Below are 22,994 nucleotides of genomic sequence, written 5' to 3'. Positions count from 1 at the left end.
TTTACCTACTAGGATGCTACGGAAGACTTTGACACAGGCCTTACTAAAATCAAGGTAAACAACATCCACTACTCTCCCCATGTTCACATAGCCAGTCATCTTATCAGGTCGGTCAGACTTCCTGCAAATCAGAATGACCGTTCTTGTGCTTTGAAGAGGTTGTCCTCGCAGATAAAATATTAATGTAAATTAAATACATATGTATATATTTTGAACACCATTAAGAGTGTACACTTTCATCTCTCATATTTAAATAATTAAGAATTAGAAAGCATACTCTAGGAAGGTATGCTTGGCGCTGGGTATTCGATTGGTATGCCCGGTACTAAATACTGGTTTCTCATTCAGGAAGCAGAGAAGTGGCACAAACAAAATCAATGCAGGCTTGTCACCAAAACCCTGGAGATTCATATTGTCTCGGGCAAAGGCAGTTTCTTTTGGGGACATTTCAGCAACATTGCAGGTGCTGACAGCCACCTGGAAAACGGAATGATGGTGTAAGCTTTGAGCATTATGAATTGCAACAGGAATGAATTGCAACAAGAATGAATTGCAAATCCTCAGATGCTCTTCTCCACAAAAGGGGGACTACACAGGTTAGTTGAATGACAGGCACTGTATGCTACATCCAAATGCAGCTGGAATGTACTTTTTTTTCTTTTTATCCCTCTTTCATGTAAATTACCTGTAGGGTCTTTCAGAAGTCTGGCTTTTCACTTGTGTTGAGACAAAGCAGATATTGGCCTGGATGTAGAGTTTTTGGGGAATCATTTTTATACAAACGTGTTTATATGGTGTTACAAAGAGACTCCCATGAAAGAAAGATGTTTTTAGGAAGTGATTCATGATCAGTGTGAAAATGCAGTTAAAGCATTTGGGCTACTCCATCCCACCTAGGGAGCACCTGTTGCGGTATTAGGATAGAGTGACATTAAAGAATTTGATAATTCCATCATGAACTACATTATTTCTGATTTTGATAAAAATCGTAGACTGCTTCAGAAATGCCTGTATGAATCTGGCCACTAACTACACTCTGAACAATTTGCCTTTTGGCAGGACTGTGCCTCTGATGAGCTCCTGGCCACCCGGGCAGAGCTAGCCCCCTGCAGCACATCCAGCTGATCTGAGGGTTAGAGTGAGATAGCCCATGGAGGCCCTATCTGAAAGCTAGACTTCCAGTTCCTAACAGAGTACAGATACTTTGGAGCATTTCACATATGTACTGTGCATATAAATAAAACATGAAGCATGCTAGACTAGTTCCAATTAGGAGCAGCAGGACACTTCTGTGAAATGGAACTACATTACCATAAAAACTTTTCCAAATATTTGCAGACAAACCAAAGGGGAGGCTAAACAACATAGGGTAAAACTAGTAAAGTGATGTTCCTCCTCTTTTTTGATAGAGAAAGAAAGGTTTAGAAGAAGCTGGAGCTGTGATTACATGTAGAGGAAAATTCCAACAGTGTGGTAAATTATTAATTAATATTGATGCACTATCAAGCAGCATAGTGCATTTATGGAGTATTCAAAGTTAGAGAGACAGGCTTATTAGCAGTCTAGAGGGAAGGCCATTTGAGAGAGCACGGCAGAAACTTTGGCTTAGATTTACAGTGGTATTTATGTACAGGTTTTATGGGCGGCATTGAATCTGTGCGTTCAGTGGTTTCATAAAGTTAGTTACTAGGTACTTAGTAGTGAAAAAGTAAATCTGACTAGATATAATATGTTTTTCCAGATTAAATGTAATGGAAATGCATGCATTGGACAGGGAGTGGAGTCCTCTCAGACCAATCCATCACACCAGTTCCAGAATTGCTCATTTTACATAAGAAAAAAAATCTATAGTTAAGTTATTTAGCCAAATAAATATTGAATTTCTGTTCACCCCAATAAAACACATTTCTCTGTCCGGGCAACATAAAAATACACCTACTATGACAGTTAAAGACTATAGTGATTTTGCATATCATGTGAACAGAGATCCACATGCATACCAATTTTCTCCTGACATAACATCTATTGTACAGCAGCACAGATGAATTAAAATAGTTTCAGGAGTTTTTCTACAGCATTTACAAGATTGAGATTCATCTTTATGCTTATTGAGAACTATAACTTTTTAAAATATTTAGAATGATAGTGCGTAAATTTGGAAATTGCATTTTTGAAGCGAGAAGACTTGTCCACAGATGAAATTTTGTTTATGATGACACAACTTCAAGCAATAAATCAACCATTTGTTGTTCTTGTTAAAACAATGCCTGATGACAGTCACTTTTCTGGGGTGGTTTGATTCATAATGTTTTAAAGCCTGTCACCAAAATCAACTTTTCGCCTTTTCTTTAGCATTGCTGTAAGGGTTAATGCCTGCATTATGCAGGTTCATTCACATTTCCTATTCAATCTCATTGAGAAGTAAAAAAAGTAGATTTGAAATTGTAATTCAGATTTCATTTTAAACTGCTTATCTCTGTTCGCCTTCTGATTAAACATAATTTTTTTGGAACCAAAATGTCACATTATTTTTATGACCACGCTTTCCATCAAAGCAGTAAAAGCTTGAAGGTTTACTGCAAAAAGGGTTCCCCTTACTGGTGGCTCAGTGTACTACAGCACTCGAATCCACAATGTGGTTTTAAGCCTCTACAATGATTTAACCCAAAGCAGCTGCTGGTTGTATGTCTTGATTTGAGGACCCCTCACACAGTCTTTCTTCAAGGCTTATGCATATGTTTAGCAAACATATGACAAACCATCAATAAATACTGGCTACCAGTTACTGGATTTGCAAGCGTCCTTATGATATTTGGATACTTTCCCACAGGAGGGACATATCTGTGCATGTGTGTAAGTGTGTAAGCAAACATTATGTGCTAAGATACCAATCATGATGTTTACAGCTATAACACATATACATTATAGTTATACAGGGTGGTTGGGTGATTTTATTGGCATTTACATAGAATGTCTACAAAAAGGAGACAGTGACAATTATGTAAGTCATCCCGTAAGTACTGCTGAAACCATTATCCCCTGCCAGTATGCACAGGGGATACAGAAACCTCATGGCTTCAGAGAGAAGGCGCTTGCAAGTGCAGAGGAGGGCAACACTTCAGCAGTGCGTTTTCACACCGTCACACAAAGAACCCCACGGGGCGGAGCTCAGGAGATGGAGCTGTACAGCTAATCCTTCAAGAGTGTCTATCCATTGCTTAAAACAGTTCTATCAAAAATGAGCAGCATTAACGTTTTAAGTCCTGATAGCTCAGTATTTCCCATGGCTAGTCACACTCTACCTTGCCAGAATCAGGAATATCCTATTTCTGTTTGTAAAAAAGCCAGAAGAAACTTTCCTGTTCTCCATTTGGAATATTGGAAGAAATGTTCTTCCATTTCCCATGGCATGACATTAGGCACTTTACGCTGAAATATCTTCTGCTGGTATGGACACATCTATAATATACAGAGAACAAGGTGGGAAGGTCTGTAGTCGCATTTCCTCACGCTGAAGGTAAAGAAGGAAACCTTAATCTGGAAGGTTAAATTAAATATGGCTGCTGCAGTCAGGTCAGGGGCTTAGAAAACATCTCAGGTGCCCAGGCTAGTCGCCTTAGGGTTAAGCTCAGCTATGACAGTGCTGGGGGCCACACTGCAGCATAACATGAAGCATGCTTACCACCTGTCAGCACTGACGGGCAGAGCTACAGCCCCTCCCCACAGTTCCCATCACATATATTGTTTGCATATGCCCCCATACTTAGTCCCTGCTACACAGGCAGACACACTCTCACGGGCTGTCGGAAAGCTGGCTCAGCAGAGAAGGCTCCTTCCCCCACAGGAGAGCTCCTGTGGCTGGGGTACAAAACAACTCATCTTATACATGCTCTCCTGAATGATCACTATCCCCTCCATACAGTTCACAGACAGGTACATTCCTCAATGCAGGCGCAAGTCAACCGCCAACGTCTCGGCAAGGGCATAACATTTATAAGCATGCTACAGCCCGAATCACCAGCATCACAGCTAAGCTTGGCTCTTGCTAAACAGTGAATGGCTTTCGATCCTGATTACAGCCCATGCCAAAGCCCCAACAAGGCCACAAGGCTTCCTGGGACTCAACTATCACATCAGGCAAAGCTAGACAGATCCAGGCAACCCCTGCTGCCAGGACACGCCCTGATCAATAATCACTGCTTCCATGGCTCATTTTGTAATACCCCTTGCTGTGGTGGGGTTCGCCCTTTTAAGTCCCACCTTCAGGTTTTTAAGACTCTCAGTTGTGGGGGTTGGGTTCAGAGGCTGTAACCATTTCCAGTTTGAGTGGAGAAAAGACATTCCACAATGCCTATATTTGGAGTATTTTTTATTCTCATGCACCAGAGGAAGATTCAGTGAATATAGGACGCCATTAACTATGAAGCTGGGATTCAGAAAACACACAAACTCCTCAGTTACACAACATCTCAAAATCACATTCTTAGGGGAAGTTACTAAACTGCAGATTCCCACCTGTTTTTTGAGGATTTCCTCTTCATTGTACGAGGTAGCAACAGCACTGGAAATCCACGCTGGATTTCTAACTAATTCTGAGGCTAAAAGCTGTGAAAGCAAGTCAGAATACTGGAATGCTGCTATGAAATAAAACAAAGCACAACAGCCTGGTGTTTCCTTTTCAGTAGTCATTACTGTCATCACTTTTTTTGCCTGTGTTTTCAGGGAAAAAGATGAAACTTCTAACATTTCTTAAGCATCTCATATCCTCTACTCCAAGCACTAATCTAAATGAGAGTGCTGAAAGCTGACATGGGAATCTCCTGACAAGAGAATCAAGCTCCACTGAAGTAATTTTTAATTTAAAGCTGAAAAATCTTAAAGGATGGTTGGTAGACAATCTTAAAGTGTTATTGTGCTCTGGCTTGCTTTCAAAGGAAAGAGAATCTATCCTACAAATGGCCAAGCGTCTGAAGCATCCGTCTGGCCAGGATGGACGTTGTAACTAATTTAGGCATCTGCTTTTGATGATGCCTTTTTGGGCTGTTGTAGGAAGCAGCCTGCACTAATAGTCATGTATGCCATTTTTGGCAGTAGGCCTGTTTCCTTAATTAAAGTAATTTCATTCATACAATCAATAAACACACATTTCCTTCCTAAATATATCTTGAAAAAATGTTAATTTAGATAAAGAGTAATATAGTATTTGGCCCTGCTATAATAATATTAAATCAATATTTGAAGGAGATTAGGGAACATCTTTGAGAATATCAATATCTTCACTAATGGATTAATAGTTTGTCACATACTTAACAATAACCTAAAAAAAATACCAATATTTAAGCCATGTTAGAACAACTAACAAGAAAAGGCTGGGTTAAGACTGCTTCTTTTGGTCTCAAATCTAAAAAGCCCAAAACTACATAAAAGCTGAATGACATAAATTAAGCTTATCTTGGTACTTAGGATTTCCTGGCTTTAAGTCAGGTTCTTAACATTGTTTGAAGTGTATTTATGCCCTAAACATTTTTTTTTTAAAAGAAAAGCATACTTTTTAGATTTAAATTACTTACTTTCACACTTAACTATGAAGTTTAACTACAGGCTTGAATACCAAGACAGAATTCCTTTTGAAAACGACTGAATTTCAGGTTAGACCCCCAATTCTACTCCAAAGAGCACTTTGCTCTAAGCAGAGGCAAAGGGGCCTATTAGCTTCCTCCTATTTATCTGTTCCTGGCACCATCAAAGCCTCTTCACTGTGTGACGAAGCAACGAAGGTCTGTGTCTTTGGGGCGAGGGGATTACCCAGAGCAACCAGTGTGCTATCTCAGGGTGGGCAGGTGGATAGAGCTGCTCTCTAAACCACCCCACTTCCATCCTACCAGCATCTCTATCAGAGGTCATTTCCTGCCTCCCTTCCAGGAAAGTCATATATCTCTTCACCTCTGAGATTTGAAGCCACAAAAACCAGTCTGCTGATGCTGTGCTTTGCTCACAGCTCTGCCTTTCACTCCTCTATAGCAGAGAAACTCAGAGAAATCTTTCACCACGGCAGCCATGGTGGTGGTAGAGACAGGCTTGCCAGGACTGGGAGGCAAGGGGAAGAGAAGGGTCCCTGAATGGGAGAAAGAAAAGCTTCAGCCCCCAACTGACGAGAGGTGATGAGAAGTACCAGTGCAGAACTATCCTTTTGCATAATGAAATCTCTTTCTGCCTTCTCCTCTTTCACTGAGCAGACACAGACATAGCAAGGCCTGAGGTAAAGCAGGCATCATGCTGTCTCTCCTTGCCTGGTCTTTGCCATTTCTTTCATTTCTCTCTGCACACATACACTGTAAGCTCCCTGCACCCTAAGTTGCCTTCTAGCTACACGTTTGCATAGTTTCGAAGCCTGTGTTGGTGGTGACTGTGCAACTAGATCACAAGGAACTTTTTGAAACTAAACTGCAATGATTACAAAATACCTGATCATGCCAGGTGATGCCTGGATGCTCTCACCTGAAAGGGGAAAGTGCAAGTTGTTACAGGGATGGGGCTACCCAAAAGAGCTGTGCTAGAGCAGGAGATAATGTACGACTCAGGGCAGCAAAAGCACAACAGATGCCCAAGGTGTTTATTCTGTTGATAAAAGCCAAAGTTCCTCATGCATCTGTGTGCCCTAATTCTGTGATAATCGAGAGGCGTGAAGGGAGAGGTCCTGACAATCACCTTCAGTGTGTTCCTGAACTCAAAAGGATGACGGGTTTCCAAAACACACTGCTGTATTAAAGAAGAATAAAGCATGCTCAGCATTAGAGAGTCCCAGTTACCTGAATAACAGACATTAATCACACAACAGGACACACTTTTTCAAGCTGTAAGATAATACTTCTTTCTAAGACAAATTCCCTAATTTCACATACATCCTGGGATTTACTGAGAATTGACTGTTGCATGTGCATTCCAAGAGACAGAGTATTTTTGGTTTCATGGCCTAGAAAACAGATGAAAAACAAAACTATAATTTGGAGGCCAATGTTGTATCCAAATTAAATAGGAACTTAGGCTGCTCCAGCATCTTGCTAACTTAGCTCTGTGTTGCATCATCTATCAGCCAGTTGATAGGTTATTTGTGGGATTGTATTTGTGAGAGTAGCCTCCTTCAAACCACTGCGCTTACTTGCAGGAGTAACTGCCCATCAGTGGGAGAGAAAAGCAAAATCCAGTTTTTGGTGTATAGAAAAGCAATTTGGCAAAATACTTTTCAACAAAAGGCCTCTCTCTGCATTGATGCATCCCTTTTTCCTACTGCACTAAGTACGATCCCAGCTAGTTCATTTCCCTTTACTGAAGCGTTTTTGGTTGTCCGGTGGGTTTTTGGGTTTTGATTGTTTGTTTGTTTGTTTGTTTGTTTTTTAAATTGGTGTTGGAGGGGGGAAGGCATTACATGGCTGGGCACCTCTTTCTTGCCCTGACTAGAGGGGTCAGTTCCCAGAATAAGACTCCAGACATGGAGGTTTCACCCAGTGTGAATAGTTGGCCTCCTTTTGAGATTCACTCAGCAGTAGTTTCGAAAATACACAAAGAGTTAGTGAACGGCGAGGGATAAGCAGCAAAGTTCTTGTGCTGTAGATTTATTGCATTTTTGGCTGACTATAGAAAACACCTTATTTTAGAGTGTTTATAGGAAGCTATCAGAATTTCTTGTTGTCTGTATTTTACATTTATTCGAAAATTAATACAGTCCACAGTGTATATAAATTTCACAGACTTATAGCTGGCAAATACATAGCACCTGCTCTTGAGAAATACTGTAAAAGTCTCCCAAGGTTTGTTTCTTCCCCATCTAAAACCTGCATTGAGTGAAGCATCTGGTTGCTATTCTTAACTCCCTGCAAAATGGCTCAGAAAAGACCCATTTCTCATTTCCAAAAAGACCACTTAATTCTATCTGTGTGGTACTGCAAAGTGAGCATAAATTACCCCTTCTCTTCCTACTTATTATTATTGTAAGTCAAGTGACTTCAGTGCAACTAATCCTGATTTACATCAGTGTAAGCCAGGAGAGACATAAGAGCTCTAAATTTCCCCAGTGTTTGTTTTCATACAGTATTTTCTCCTTCTGATGGTTATCCATTAGCCTATAAATCTTAGTAGTCCTAAACTCATACAGCTCATTAATTTTTGAAGTGGTTTGGCCTATTCTTAGCTATATACTTGAGCCAACTCTGGCAGTCGTATCTCCTGATCCCATTTCCTGATCCCACGAGAAGGCGCTAGTCTGAGGAACTTAGTGTGAGCTTCATAGCCATGCAGGAGCATCCCTGTAAAATGCCCTGATGTCTGACTGTGCATGTCTTAGGGGTGCCCTAGGACTTGCTCATCAGAGTGTAACATTTGAATATTTACATTCATTACTTCTGTAACTTTGTCATTAACCAAAGGTACCAACTCAAAATGCCCAGTCTTTAGCATTTGCAAACATGGACACCAGTGGCAGTAATGGTATCTATAAATACTCCCAAGGGAAAGGACAAACCCCATAGGTTTCCGAGGTACTCACCCCCCTCCTCACTGCTCTCTAGATAACATTTTGACACCTGCTAAGTGGAACAGACATCAGACTGAATCCGGGGCAACAATGTTAATCAATTAAGATGTCAGTTAAGAGATTGTTCAATACACTACAGAGAGAAAATGGAGTCTTTGGAATTTTCATCCACACTGTACCTTAGGAATCAAATGACATACTCATGAAACAAAACATTAGAAGCATGGTATCATCAGAATGATCCTTCCCTGCCTCATCAAGCCTTTAAGCTATGACTTATGCAAGGGCTTTAGAAAGTTGATAACCCTCTCTTCAATCATTACAGGGCACTGTGCTTGCATCCAATAGTTTTTCATTAGAATGATATCACTAGAGATTTAATGGTTTAAAAATACTGGCTCCTTTGATCAATTAATGAGTATAACACCCCTGTTTAGTCTTCCCACGCATATGAACTTCCCTAAAGTGACAATTGCTGGAAGTAACTTTATTCTTGCATAGGAAACTGAAATTATCGCATAGCAAAACATCAACCTTACATCTCCCTGCTTATAAATTCTTGAATTATATAGTAATTTGTATTTACATAGTTTACATGTTTTTTCCACCTGAATGATTTCAAATAATTTTACAGAGCATTCTTAGAGCTGTATTACTTCAGCCTTCCCAAATGCAGTGATAAAATTCCTATAAGAAGGAATTCACCACATCGTTCTTTTGCTATCAGCACACCAGCACTGAAGTTAGACAGCGTTATTCTCTTTCTATAGTGAAGCATAATAAATTAAGTGACTTGTCTCAAATGATACACCAAGCAGTAGTGCAGTCAGGAATGGATTTTGGATTTCTTCATTCCTCATTCTTCTAACACAAGCAGCACAGCACGATGAGGACCCATGCTTTAGCGATGTAACATTTCTACGCCATTTTACTTAAAAAAAAAAAAAATTGTTCATTTTGTCTTTGTGTAGGGTTGCTATTGAATGATGTCTGCTACATTTCCACTCCAGAGACACTTGCCTATCACCTGGTATGATAGGAAATTAAGACTGTGCTTATAATTCGAAAAGTGCTTTGGGACTTCTGTGGAGCAAAGGTACCTTGGAAATGCAAAGTATTTCATAATTTTAACTGAACAGCTTAGCTTCAGAGTTGTTTCTCTGTAAGTAATAAATTAGCATTTCCTCTTCTAGTTGCTGTCTTTTGGTCTCTGCTATCTTTAATGGGAATTTGCAGCTGTCAAAATGAATAATATGCAGCATCAATTTAAACCCTGCTTTTCGATAAGTTGAGCATAATAGTTTCACTTTGTCTCGATTCTGTTGATTGCTATTAAATTCTAGATTGTTTTAAATTCCTTGAGACCATCTTGGAAGTATCAATTATAAACTGTAGGCATTTATTAGAATTCAGCTTGAGATAGAGCACTCTCATTTGGCTAGAAAACATTTCTTTCTGTTCTTTGCACTTAATACAGAAGAGGTCATGGAAATGTAATTTGCCATTTAAGAAAGTAGAGTGTTTAAAGAAGAAATGTTAGAAATTATTGTAGATATTAGAAAAGAAAGAAAAGAACCTTCATAAAGTGCATGGATGGAGGTGAAGAACCACACACAACTTGCTGTTTGTCCATCTACACAGTTCATGACTGGTCAAAGTCATTGGAAGAGAAGTGATTTGAAAACATGAAGCTCAAAAGTAACATGACTTCCCGCATTCACAAAGTAAACTTCCCTCTGACTTGGAAATGGAAAATGAAATCATCAATTCCTGCAGGTAAAAAGATTTCTAGAAAAATATGGCTTGCAACACACTCCCTAAGAAACTTATCTTCTGCATGACTAGATGTTCTAGTGGATCAGAGCTATGTATGCCATTTGACAGTAAAATCCTGCATAAGCCTCCCCCCATTTTTTTCTTTTAACAAGTATTAGTTATTACAAATGTTTGTTGATACTCAGTATAAACAGCAACATCCATAGTTTTTCTCCACTGAACACAGCTGACATGCAGGCACTTTTCACAGCCTCAGCTATTTATACAGTACTTGTATTTAAAAAAAAAAAAAAATCTTTGTCCCTCTGCTTTGCAAAAAAACCACTTCTATCACTGAGATCAATATTAGAAATGGACTGAGAAGACAATGCCTAGGAATAAAATAGGGTTGGTCTAGAGCTTAAAACTGAGACTGGAGTTAAAATTCGTACTGGATGATACTGAAATCTTGTTGGCTGTTTTTTCATATTTTTGTTCAAGAGCATGGATGATCTCATAAGATCATCTCAAGGGTGTTTATAGTGTCCTTGACAAATATATTCACAGGTTTTTTTACATCTTATTTGTTACTTTACATATTCTCTATCTACAAACCATCTAATATGTGAATTTTCATCTGACGTGTATGCAAATACTAAGCAACCATTATTTAGGCCAGATGAAGATATTCAGTCTTTTCTTTTTAATCTACATCCTGCTTTTAAACCCTTCTTTGACTTTTTACACTTAAATCTAAACATCATATTTTCTATTAATTATTCTGACTGAAGTCATCACTAATGTTGATATACTAAGTCCTCTTGACTGAAGCTCAAATGGGAACCAAATTGCTACCAAATGCGTACTGGTTTCCACTTTTAACTTTTTTTTTCAAGGACACTCATGATTTGAGCCAGAAAGATTCGCTAACCATTCCTTACTGCTAATAGGAATCTTGAGTTTCTTTCTTCCCTGATGTGGAGCAATACCATTTATTTTCTCCAGACCAATAAAATAGGAAGGGTACAGCCTTGGCTCCTGGCCAGCTTCACCTTGGCCTTGATTCTAGTGTTGCAGGTGAAGCTTCGTTATGTATGTGGACAGTTATTTGTGCTTGCAATTACATGTCTAAATTTTCAGGTAGAATCGCTGATGTAACCTTGGCATAGGTGCAATCCCAGCATGAATCAGTCACCCTCAATATGATTAAAATGCACGTACCTGAACACTGATTCTTAATACCTGGTATTGTTTCCAAATAAACAATGCACACTCAGTAGCAAAAGAGAATAGGAAATTTTCATGCCGATGAGCTATGTCAATTTAAGGAAATGCATAAACATGAGATTTAATTAAACTGGAAAAAAAGTGGCAAAAGATTATTACAGTTTCAGAGCCCCAAAGCCCATGAGATGAAATGGATAACAAACAAATAATATATAATTATAGGTATAAATAAAAAGAGATGAAGAGAGGGAGAGTGACAGAGAAGAAGCTAAAGGTACAAGGTAGAATATATTCTTTTGCAAAGAGCACTACATAAGCATCTCTGCTCCAGTTTTAATCTTTCCCTTCCCGTTACTCACAGTCTCTTTGTTGCTTTTCCTATTGGTTTTGTATTCCATCTCAGTTTGCCATTTTTTTTCCTCTTTTCATTCTTATGTTTTTAACCTGTAGCCCTTGACTACAGCATATTAAGTCTAGTGTGGCATCTATCTTATCTTTTCTAAATCGTTTCTGTTTAAAAAAGTCTTTCAGAAAACTGGCATTGACATTCTTTTTTTTCCGAACAATAAGCTTATCTGGCAGAGGACTTCTGGAGAGGCTATTTCATTATTAAACTAAGCCAACTACCTTAGATGGAAGTGGCTAAGTAAAAATGGATGATTCATAAATAGCTGTGCATGCACACAATTCAAATCTGGGGCTTCCTGCAGTGATCGTATTTATTGTTCTCCAATCTAAGCATTCATGCAAAGGGTAGTGAATCCAGGAAATTGAGCCTAACAAGTCATTTTAGATTTGTCCACTTTTTTTGCCAGTCACAAGCCTGAATTCTGTTTGGAGCCTTTGTGCATGGTGGTAAGGCCTTCCCTTTTGCTTTTCATCTCTCCCTCCTCACCCCAGCATAGCAAGTAATCAAGCGATTGGGGAGCAATGAACTAGAGTGGACAGAGTAGGAGGGTTTCCTGGAGAGACAGGGAAAACACAGAGGTTGAGGTTTCTACTTCCCTTCCTAGCAAACTACATTCCAAAACCACTGTGAAATCTCTCACCTCTGTGTGAAGTGGGAGACTAACCTGTGCCCCCTCCTGCCACTGGTGCTCAGTCTCAGCCCAACCTCAGCACCTTCAAGATGCAGCCTACTCTTGTGCTTGAGCTTATCCAAGGCTGGCAACCTCCTCTCACCAGGAACTGGACTGAGCCCATGCCTGGTTGCAACAAGCGTGAGAACATTCATGCTACTTATGTTCCCCACAATGTTGATGGGGAAGACTGAAAAATTGCATGTCATCAGGACCATTCAGCCATAGAAGTGTGCTGCTTTATTCAGTGCCCAGAAATCCAGATTTACACTGACGTCAGAACTGCAGTGAATCCCAGCACGCTACTGGAAGCTGTGAGGGCTTATAAAGCCTCCCAAGACACACAAGAGCCAGACTGCTCCCCTGGACTCTGTTGGGCACAGACACAACTGGGGAAGCAGAGCAGAAGCCTCCTTCCAGAGCTACTGGCATTTGTACCTCTCTGCCAGGTCAGATAAAGCTTTACGCCACTGGGAACACTTTGTGGGTAAAAGTTGGGTTTATTGGGTTGACATGACACAGGCGGCTCTGTTTTCCACAGAAAAGACAGCAACTGGAAACCAAGCAGAGTATTACACGGAGCTGTAATGACTATGTACACTACACAACATTCATCATTGCTATTGAAGACTGACTGGAACCATAATAAATACATGACTATTTGATATATGTCCTCAAAAAGGCCATCCAGAAGCATATCCTGCAAAGCCCCTCCTGGCACGAAGCGCAAGACCAGTCAAATTGTTTTAACTTGCCAGTATATTTTTAGAGTTCATTTAAAACATTTTGTCATGTATATTCTCTTTTAAAGAATGATACATCACCACTGACAGTCAGTGCATACTGTTTTCATAGCCTAGCTTTCATAAATATTATGAACAAATATCACAGTGGTATTGTTATAATGAATTACAGTGATGTGTTTCTTGAGAGAGTGCCAATGACTGGTTTATATCCTCTGTGATGTTAGTGTCATAAGAAACGTGGCACAAATCTTTTCCCAAGGTTCAGCAGTATCTTTAGGCCAATAATGCTACATTTTTTTTTTCTTTTTTTAAACAGTTTCCTCTGAACATTGATGTATAGCCTTTTAAAATTTTATTTTAATATGGTCAATGATCTAACAACACTTATTAAGTTTGAAGTTCCTTTATTGTAATCTGGAAATAATTTTCATCTGACTCTCACCAACAGCAAAACATAATAAAATATGTATAAGCCAAATAATATTACACAGAGGCTCCCAGGACTACATGAGGTTCTCATACAGTCGTACAGTCCTGCAGTATCAGAGTTAGAGTACTGCAGTACAAGTAGACAAGGAAGCACTGAGCGCTTCCTATCTACTGGTAGCTTATCTGGGAGGGAAAGAACATCTAGCAATGCTGCAGAGAACCCTTGCCAGGTTCCTGTTTGCATACCTGTCCCTGTCCATTAGAGGCTGGGGACAAGCTTTGAGCTTTCCCTGGGGGTGCCTTGCTCCCAGTCACTGTGCACTGTCTCTGTGCTAGGATGGGTGCCTTGCCAGCCCCCTAACAGCCTTCCCAGATGGACTGCTTCCTTCAGGAATGATGTGCCAGCAGGCACCCTTAGAAAGACATAGCTGGATGAATGTGAAATTCGTTTTTGTAAGATCTGTGGGGGGGGAAAACATCATATGTTTGCCAGCTGCTTGTCTTGAGATAGGCTTGTAGTTGGAGCCATTAAAAAACAGGATTTTGAACTTTTTTCTTTTTCGTGGTTTTTAATCTAGCCTACCCTGTGAGAACAATAGTTCATTTAACTCCAGCTGTGTTCCACCACATTCATTCCAATAATATTTGGTCTACTGAACATACAGAATTAAGCACCTGTGTGTTCTGAAGTGGCACAGATATTTTGTCTTAGGCTCTCAGAAAAAGTTCTGCACAAAAATATACTAAGGGGAAATTACATGCGAGTGTACGCCTGACCATGGCCAAAATGACAACATTTACTAACAGATACACCACGTAGTATGGTAAACATTTTTTTTTTTAACGTACAGAATAAGATATAATAGCAATTATTTTTCCAATTTTACTATTTTACCTAACACATTAAATGCTGCCCTCACAATAGTAACCCATCCATAAGAAATTCTAAATGCCCTGACTCTTTCAGTATCCCAAGGAGTTTTGGATTTCACAGTGCTCCTTTTGCTTCCCACACAAAGATATTTCTCTTATTAAGAAAAATAAACCCCTAACCCCCAAAAAAACCAAACCCAAGCAAGAAAATTTCCAGAATGATAAGGAGATCAAAAGTAGTGAGCGAAAACAAAAACGTCTTTGCCTAAAAGAAGGAAAAACCCTAAGGGGCCCAGAGCTGCATTTTTTTAATTTGACAGGCATTTAGAAGTGTAATTGATGGGGCAGTTAACATGGCTTTTGACCAAAACAGTTCATATGCGATAGGAACGGCACATTTATAACATGCCAAAAATCACGCTAATATGTATTCCATGAAACCACAACTACTTTACAAAATAGGAGGAAAACGATCCTGTATGTTAATAAATGCATTAGAAGTTTCAAGTTTGAAGTGCTATGTTGTTATCTCAGATGATTTCTACAAATAAACACAAGGAAGACATTTTCAAAAGCTCTCGCTTTTCCCTGTTGCATTAGGCTATGCTACCTTTGCTACAAAGACGATAAAGCAAATTGTCTACAGTCCAGGTTTGCAGTGGAAACCAATTGCCTCCCACACGGGAGAGGGAAGACCAGGTCATTTATCAAAAATCACTAATGCCTAAAGCCATGGGTCACTTTTCAACCCAAAGGATAATAGTTTTTCCTTTCAACTACAAATTCCAGTCTAGATGTGCTTTATTATACCTTTTGAAATGCCTTTTTGCCTAAAGTGTGCTCCAGTGTCAGTTACCCTTGGCTGAGGCTTCTTTATATGAACCCAGAGCCACCTGCCTTTCAGAGGCAGCAGCAAAGCTTGAAACAGAGAGGCAGAAGAGTTCTCCACTGTGTGGATTTTTTGCAGGCTGGCGTGCACTGACTACCCTTCTGGGACCTCCAGCACTTATGAGTAAAACATATCTATATATACACACATGTAATTTGGCATTATTTTACCCTGTAAATATTGGTTACTCTAGTAAGTTTGATGCATAATGAAGCAGAGGAACAAAGAGACACATGCTCACAACGGAGGTGTGCCTCAACAGGTATTCTGTTTTGCACTCATAGGGTGTGCTAAGCTCCAGAAAAATGTATGGAAAGACAGTTGCTGCCACTAGGACCTTAGAGCCTAGCTCTGTCACCAAGCCAGACATGCCGTAACTTGATAGTCTCCTCACAATGTTAACTGGTTGGCTTATGTTATACAAGAACTTTGGGCACACTGTAGTGAAAATTAATCTTAGTATATCTGTAGCCCTCTGAGACAGCTTGCTACTAATTACGAAGCTTACATTTATTACAGGTGCATGGGGTCACTGTTGACATTTCAGCTCTTAATGGCCTTTCTTTGAGTACACACCAGAGCACAGCATGTCTCTGTTGTTTAGCGCCATGCAGGTCTCAAACCACCAGTGGAGCCAGCCATCAGCCAGTAGTGACACGTTCACTAGTTGCTTTTTCTCCATACTATGGGGAAAAGCAACAGAAGTCAGTACTTGGTTGTACTCTACCAATGACTTCAAAAAGTTAAAAAACCGCACCACACTGCCTGATACATGGCAGCAGTCTGAGGTGACCAAGTTCAAGGAACCTGAAGGCTGTGCATTTCCCTCAACCCTGCAAAGCAGAGCTGAGGTACACTGGCAAGACACAGTACAGGCTCCCTCTGCCCTCTCCTATAGATAAAGTACTATAATCTCCAGGAGTTGCCTGTCCTGCCATTTGCATGAACATTAATTTCACAGAAAGATAGCAATTCTAGCTTAGACTGGGTCATCTCTCCAGGCTACATACCAGTTAAACTGTCTATCAAAAAAAAGAAAAAGCTCTCGGATACCAGCACGTGGTAGCTGTAAATATCAATTTATGAATCATGACTAACTTGGAAAATATGAATAAAGATGAAAGTAGTGAAAACAGTGACTGAAAATTTTATGACTGAACATGCTGAATTTGATTAGTTATGATTAATGGGGATCACATTTTGTTCCTTGTAAATAGTTGAGTAATTGCTGTAAATCCTTGAAAATATTCACAAAAAGTGAAGGTTTTAGCACAAACATCAACCCGCACAGGAAATGTGTAACACATTAACTACAGAGCTGTTCAAAACCTAAATTCTCTACAGCTTGTGATATTAAATCAGTTTTCCCTTCAGCTTCTGGCACCATTGTCCATTTCTTCACCCGAGTATGATCATGAAATATCGCTGTGGCAACCGCAACTCCAGATATGTAAAAAGTATTATTAAAAAAAACATGCACACATTATTGGGTAGTTTGAAGTTTTACTTTAAAAAAAAAAATGTAATCACTATGTCCATGGATCTAATGACATCACTAGTGCATCAGCTAAAAATAGCTGAGACCAAAAGGAGGACGTGTCAAGCAGCAGATCTTGAAAACAGCCTTCAGTGCTTAAGCAGTGATCCAAGTGGCTGCACAGTTTCGTTTGGTCAGAGAAAGCAGGACACAACTTAGAGATGTACTTTTGTCATAGAGAAATCTCTATGGCATCACATTCAAAACATGATCAAACAGTCTGCAGGGGGCAGAAATGAAAGGTCCCAGCTGGTCTGTTCCTAGAGCTCGGAGACTGCTTCTCTGTCCCTGCCACCCACTAAGCTGTCCACCAGCCTGCTGGCCCTCAGTCAGGAAAACTCCTCACATGGCTTGTCCTAGATCTAGTACCCAGGAAAACTATACCTGTTGAGTCTGAAAAAAGTGTTTCCTTTCTCAAAGCAGGAAAGTTTCTGAATTCTAATCTCCTGCCACCTTACCTAAAGAATCCTCACAGGCTCTTCAGGCAGACTTTACAGTGTTTTAACTGTAAAGTGTTTTAACTGTCTCCAGGAACAGACTATCAAGCTCTTCTTATCCAGAGCCCCAGTGGTGATTTAACACTCTCCCAGAAGTTGACACCCGAGTTCTTCAAACTTAAAATGTAACATGACTGCTGCTGCTAAAAACTGAAGATGCAGCAAGTTGTATTTATCAAAGTCATTTCCGTATTTGATGAATACTGCCAAGCTGTGCAAGCAACATTATCGAACTGTATCTGCCTTAAGTTAAAAATATCAGCCAGCAAATGCCAGACACAGGGTATATGAATGTTCCTTGTTGCTGCATATTTATTCAATCAGCTCTGCAGACAGGAGCATAAAGGACCCACAGGGAATATCTTTCAGCTGTCAGGCAAAACTCAGATTGGTTTACTGAAGCACCGAAGGTGTTTAGGTTCCAAAAGCCCTTTTGTCTGCAGAGACTCTCCTCTCTAATGAAAAATCTGAAACATTTGCATTGCTTTTAAATCTCTTCAGCATTTTTATGTTTTATGCTTCCAGTATGGCTAATGACGTAAGTTTTCAAAGTAAATTAAAAAAATTCCTATGTTAGCAATGAAAATACATTTTCATTCCAAGTGAGTTTGTCTCTTTTTTCACTCAGAGTGTTCAACTTTACCCCTTGACTTTTGCTTTCTTCATCTGCCTTGAACAGACTTGCCAAAATTTTACAAAAAATGCTCCTTTCCATACTGAAAACCAGGACAATTTCTTTTTTCTTGTTCTTTGAAATATCTTTTTTTTAATCACTCTTTCCTCCTCAGTATCCTTTGACAGCAGTGAGTCTCTGCTTTCCTGCAGAGATCCCTTGAACACGTCCGTCCTTCAAGCCTGCTATTGCTGCTGCTGCACCAGGCGGGACACGCTGGCAAGTCAGTAACATAATGTCCCCGAGTCAGTGACTCCTTTGCCACACTGTCAGCCAGCAGACTGGGTTAATTGGAAGGCATTGCCCAAGGCTAATGCCTGGCAATCTGGGCATTAGCCTCTCTCATAAGTGCAAACATAAACTACTATTATTACCTGGTGGTGTTGCAATATTAGCTGAACTGAGAAGCTAACACGGGATGCTTATGAAATTAATGACTGTAAAATTAACCTTCATTTTAGTCATGAAACTGATACAAGGATTCATTGTGGTCTTTTTAATCCACAGTTTAAGTCTTTTTCACTGTGTCCTCTCGTGCTCAGGATGCTTCTGTACCAGAAGGGAATTGTCAAGGATAGGAGGAATTAGCTGGAAGTAGGAGATTATTTTTTCAGACACAGATATCTGGGTTTCTGATGTCCAAGACGACCCCATGCTAACATCTGTCAGGCACAAAGGTAAGAATTTTCACAAAATACCCAGGTTGCAGGGGAAAAACCTAGAGTCACTTGTCCACTTTGGTACCGTGATGTAAAAGGGCTCTTGCAAAGGTTAAAATCAGACTGCTGAAAAGGAGATGGGCAGGACTTCCATAGTAATATCCTCTAAAAAGCCATGTCCAAGGCCCAAAAGACAAGAGATCCAGAGTGCCAGGGCATGGAGGAGATGATGGTGTAGACAGCAGGAATTTAGCTACCCTAGGAACCAGGGAGGTGTTTGGAACAGGAAGAACATGGGCAGGATGGATGTGCTGCCTGTTCATCATAAAAACCAGCACATCGCTATGGAAAAGGAAAACAGTCATTGAGAAGCATCAAACCTAGAAGCAGGAGATAAGCCAACAGGTGCAGGAGCACTCAGTTCAGACTAAGGCAACCTATGAGGCAGTCATAACTAACGTGCAACACACTCCTGAAAGAGCCAGGAGAAAAGTAAGCAGCACATTCTCAGTGGATAAGGAAGGGTAAATCAGACTGCCTACACTGCCAGCTGAATTACACAGGCAATAGCGTATGCAGCAATGGTGTAAGGCCAATACTTGGAAGTACTTCCACGTTAATGCTAGAAGCCTAAAAAGTTAGAGAGGGAGCTAAAATGCTGGGTGCCAAATGACAACCCTGATATAATAGGCTTCTTGGAGTGTGAGGGAAGGAGGATAACTAACAAGATGTGGTATTACCCACTTGATAGGAATGATGGAATAGGTCAGACAGGTCAGGGAGAGGCACAGTATGTGAAGGATATTATACAGTGGCACAGCATAAAAATATTATGGGGGAAAAAGAAGCACAATGGAATCCCTGTTGGTAAAAAGCATGGACATTAATAATAACAGCCTAGCTGTGCCACCAACCCTCTGATTAGGGCAATGCCAGAATCACTGGCTCAGGACAAGCTTCATGAAATTAGAGAAGCTGCATATTTAGGTCAGGTACAAATTCAAAGAGACTACAATTAACCTCACTAGACTGAGTTAATGCTTCATTAAGATACAGAAATCTAATTTTTTGGCTGCACAAATGCTTGCTACTTAAAAAAACATATTGGAGTTGGTCTCAGCTGGCGCACAGGACAACAGCTATTAATGGGAGAGGTGTTCTGCATTAGTGATCATCATACACTACAGCTTAAATCTAGAGAAAGAGAGAAGGCTAAACAAATCTAGTTCATACCTATTCAATTTCAAGAAAAAAATTATGTTAAAAATTTAGCAATTATAAAAAAGTAAAACCTAACACCCCCTCTCCCCTCCAAAAACTCGGAAAGGGTTAGTTCAAAAGCCAAGAAGTCTACATAAAGCCTGATAGCCATGAAATATACTATACTAGAAGCTTAGGTAATGTGTGTGACGCAGACAGAAGTCCAAACCCCTTCTGCATGGATACCTCAATAGGAGAGCAAAGGAAGCTTTCAAAGGCAGAAAGACCAGCATTTAGGGGAGGGGGAAAAAAAACAAAAAACAACAACCAAAAAAACCCAAACCAACCAGAAAGCTTTCTGAAGTGAGGACAGAAAAAACCCACAAAATAAAGAAGCTCAAGTGTAAACAGGAAATAAAGAGGACTAAAAAAGAATTTGAAGAGTGACTTGCAAATGATGCCCAAACTGATAGTAAAACATTCTTTGAACACATCAAAAGCAGGAAGCTATCTTGTGATTAGCGGGACCAGTTGATGAGAAAGGCATAAAACGGATGATAAAGCCACCACAGACACTCAGTGAACTATTTGTTTCCACCTTTACTGCTGAGGTTGTCCAGGGGATCCTCATGCTTGACATACTTGTTGTAGCACATATTTAAGAGTGCCTCCTACAATACATAGTCCAGGACCCTGCCACTGAGGGCCAAAAAGGAGATACGATCACAGTTTACAGTATTAAAAAAACTGGATAGCTGAATGGAAGCAGGATCAAACAGAATAAAATCCTTCAATACTAGAAAAAGTAGTAGGGGACACTATGAAACTAATAGGAGACTGATTTAATTCAGATGAAAGTACTTTCCCCAGCAAGTAGTGAATCTCTGGAACTTGCTGCCACAGGAGGCTGCTGAGGCAGGCAGTATCGACAGTTTCAAGTGGGAATCATGCAAATTCCTGGGAAACGGGTCCACAAACACTAAAAAGACTATACAGGTATACAGCCTCTAACATCCCTAATACATCAGCTGTGATGCTGAGAGAGTATGGGAACAGACCACGGAAGTGGCCAAGTTTGCATGCTATCCCTAAACAGTCTCTCCTGCTGCCTCTGCTGAAGATGGAAACAGGCTAGGCTGATCATTGGTCTCATGCAGTCGGGCTTTTTTTTTTTTTTTTTTTTTTTTTAAGAGCTTCTGCATCTTGGCTTGTATTATGTTGCCTTTTTAATTTCTCAGCTAAACAGCTCATCCCATAACAGGCTGTGTCATTCTTACCATTTCCAATAGATTGCCATTGCTCCTACAACTCAGGTACGGATATTTTTCTGTGGCTGATGTATGAGAGAAGTCTGAATGATTCATGAATGAATATCCAAAACCAAAAGTGATATGTACCATTCCATAGCAGCAGTTACAGAGAAAGAAAACAACCTTGTTGTGTTGCAGAGTTAATTCTTGATATAAAATACTTCTGTTTTTAATAAAGGGGCCAGAAACTTAATTGGGAAACATGTTCAGAAAATTATATTAGTATTGATTAACTAGGACAGTGCAGAAGTTAGCATCCTAGTGAGACCCAGTCTAGGAGTAATAAGTAAAAACATAAAGGAAAAGCTGGGGAACATCGAATCACAGTTAAAAGGAGGAAATTTACTCTTCTGCAGAGTGATTTCTGCAGCTTCTAATCTACAGTGTTGCAAGCATACAACAGCAGTAAGAATTACTGAAAAGATAAATACTCTATCCCAAAAGAATTGTAAATTACAGCACATTAACAGAAGTCACTTAGATATGGTCATTAGTACAAAAAATAATGCGACAAGCAACAGCACCCCCACTGTCCTTCACTAACAATCAGAGGAAACACAAACAGATTCCTCAGCGCACATGTACCAGACTCCCATCTGGAATATCCTGTATTTCCTTTCTCCTCGGAGTTTGATGAAAGGTGATAACAGATACTACAAATCACCAGCACAAGCTCACTTATTGGCTCGATGGAAATTCTGAGCAAAAAGATGTTGACAACAGTATCCCAACCATCTCTTTTTCTAATTTGTTGGTGCAATACAACATACAATCATCAGAGAGAGAGTTTTACAACCATTGCAATAGTGCTTTCTATTTATAACTATTGGAATGTGAATTTATGGTCTGTGAAAGGCTTTAGAGTTCTGACTGACAGCTTGGGAGTCTTATTTCATAAACACTACATGATTTAATAAGCAAGAAATCAGGAAGCTGATTCTAAGAAATGAACCTACAGAAAGTATTTTTTAATCTGAAGACAACCATGCTAATAAGGCTGAGGTTATCCTCTTCATGTTGTTACGCACAGATGCACATGTGTTGCTGTACAGAAACCCAGCAAGTTGCAGGGTTTATACAAACTCCTAGAAGGGAGAAAATGTTAAAAGAGCATGCTGGGGAAACAGCTGAATCAGAAACCCACCATAAGAAATAAATGACTTTTCAAAGGAAGCATAATACATGCTTTTACTAAGGACCATTTATTAGGGACTAACACATCATTTACTTTGAGTGCAGCTTTGGAAAAAAAATTTGCAAGGGCCATTATGGTTAAATCCGAAGATTAAATTACTAGTTTGGAATTTTCAAAACATTCTGTGCTAGTTTAACCTTGCTCCCCTTAAAGTCAAGAACAGTTTTTTCCAATAATTTTAATAGGAAAGGAACCGAAGCAAGTGGAGCAATTCTGAAAGTTCTGCCATGGAGGTACTTCAGCTTCCCTCTTTACAAGAGTGTTAGTTACATTTTTATGTGGCTATGTAGACAATCTGGGCTGTAAGTGCTGGCTGCAGAGAAAGTTCTTATTAGCTCAATAGGTCTAGGAGTTCAATCAAACTTTTAATTATTTTGTTGAATTAACTTCATACA

Source organism: Nipponia nippon, unplaced genomic scaffold, assembly GCF_047370975.1.
Source record: "Nipponia nippon isolate SJK-2023a ecotype South Korea unplaced genomic scaffold, ASM4737097v1 scaffold_5, whole genome shotgun sequence".
NCBI lineage: Eukaryota > Metazoa > Chordata > Aves > Pelecaniformes > Threskiornithidae > Nipponia > Nipponia nippon.
The sequence above is the reverse complement of the archived record's forward strand: the minus strand, read 5'-3'. Positions refer to the sequence as shown.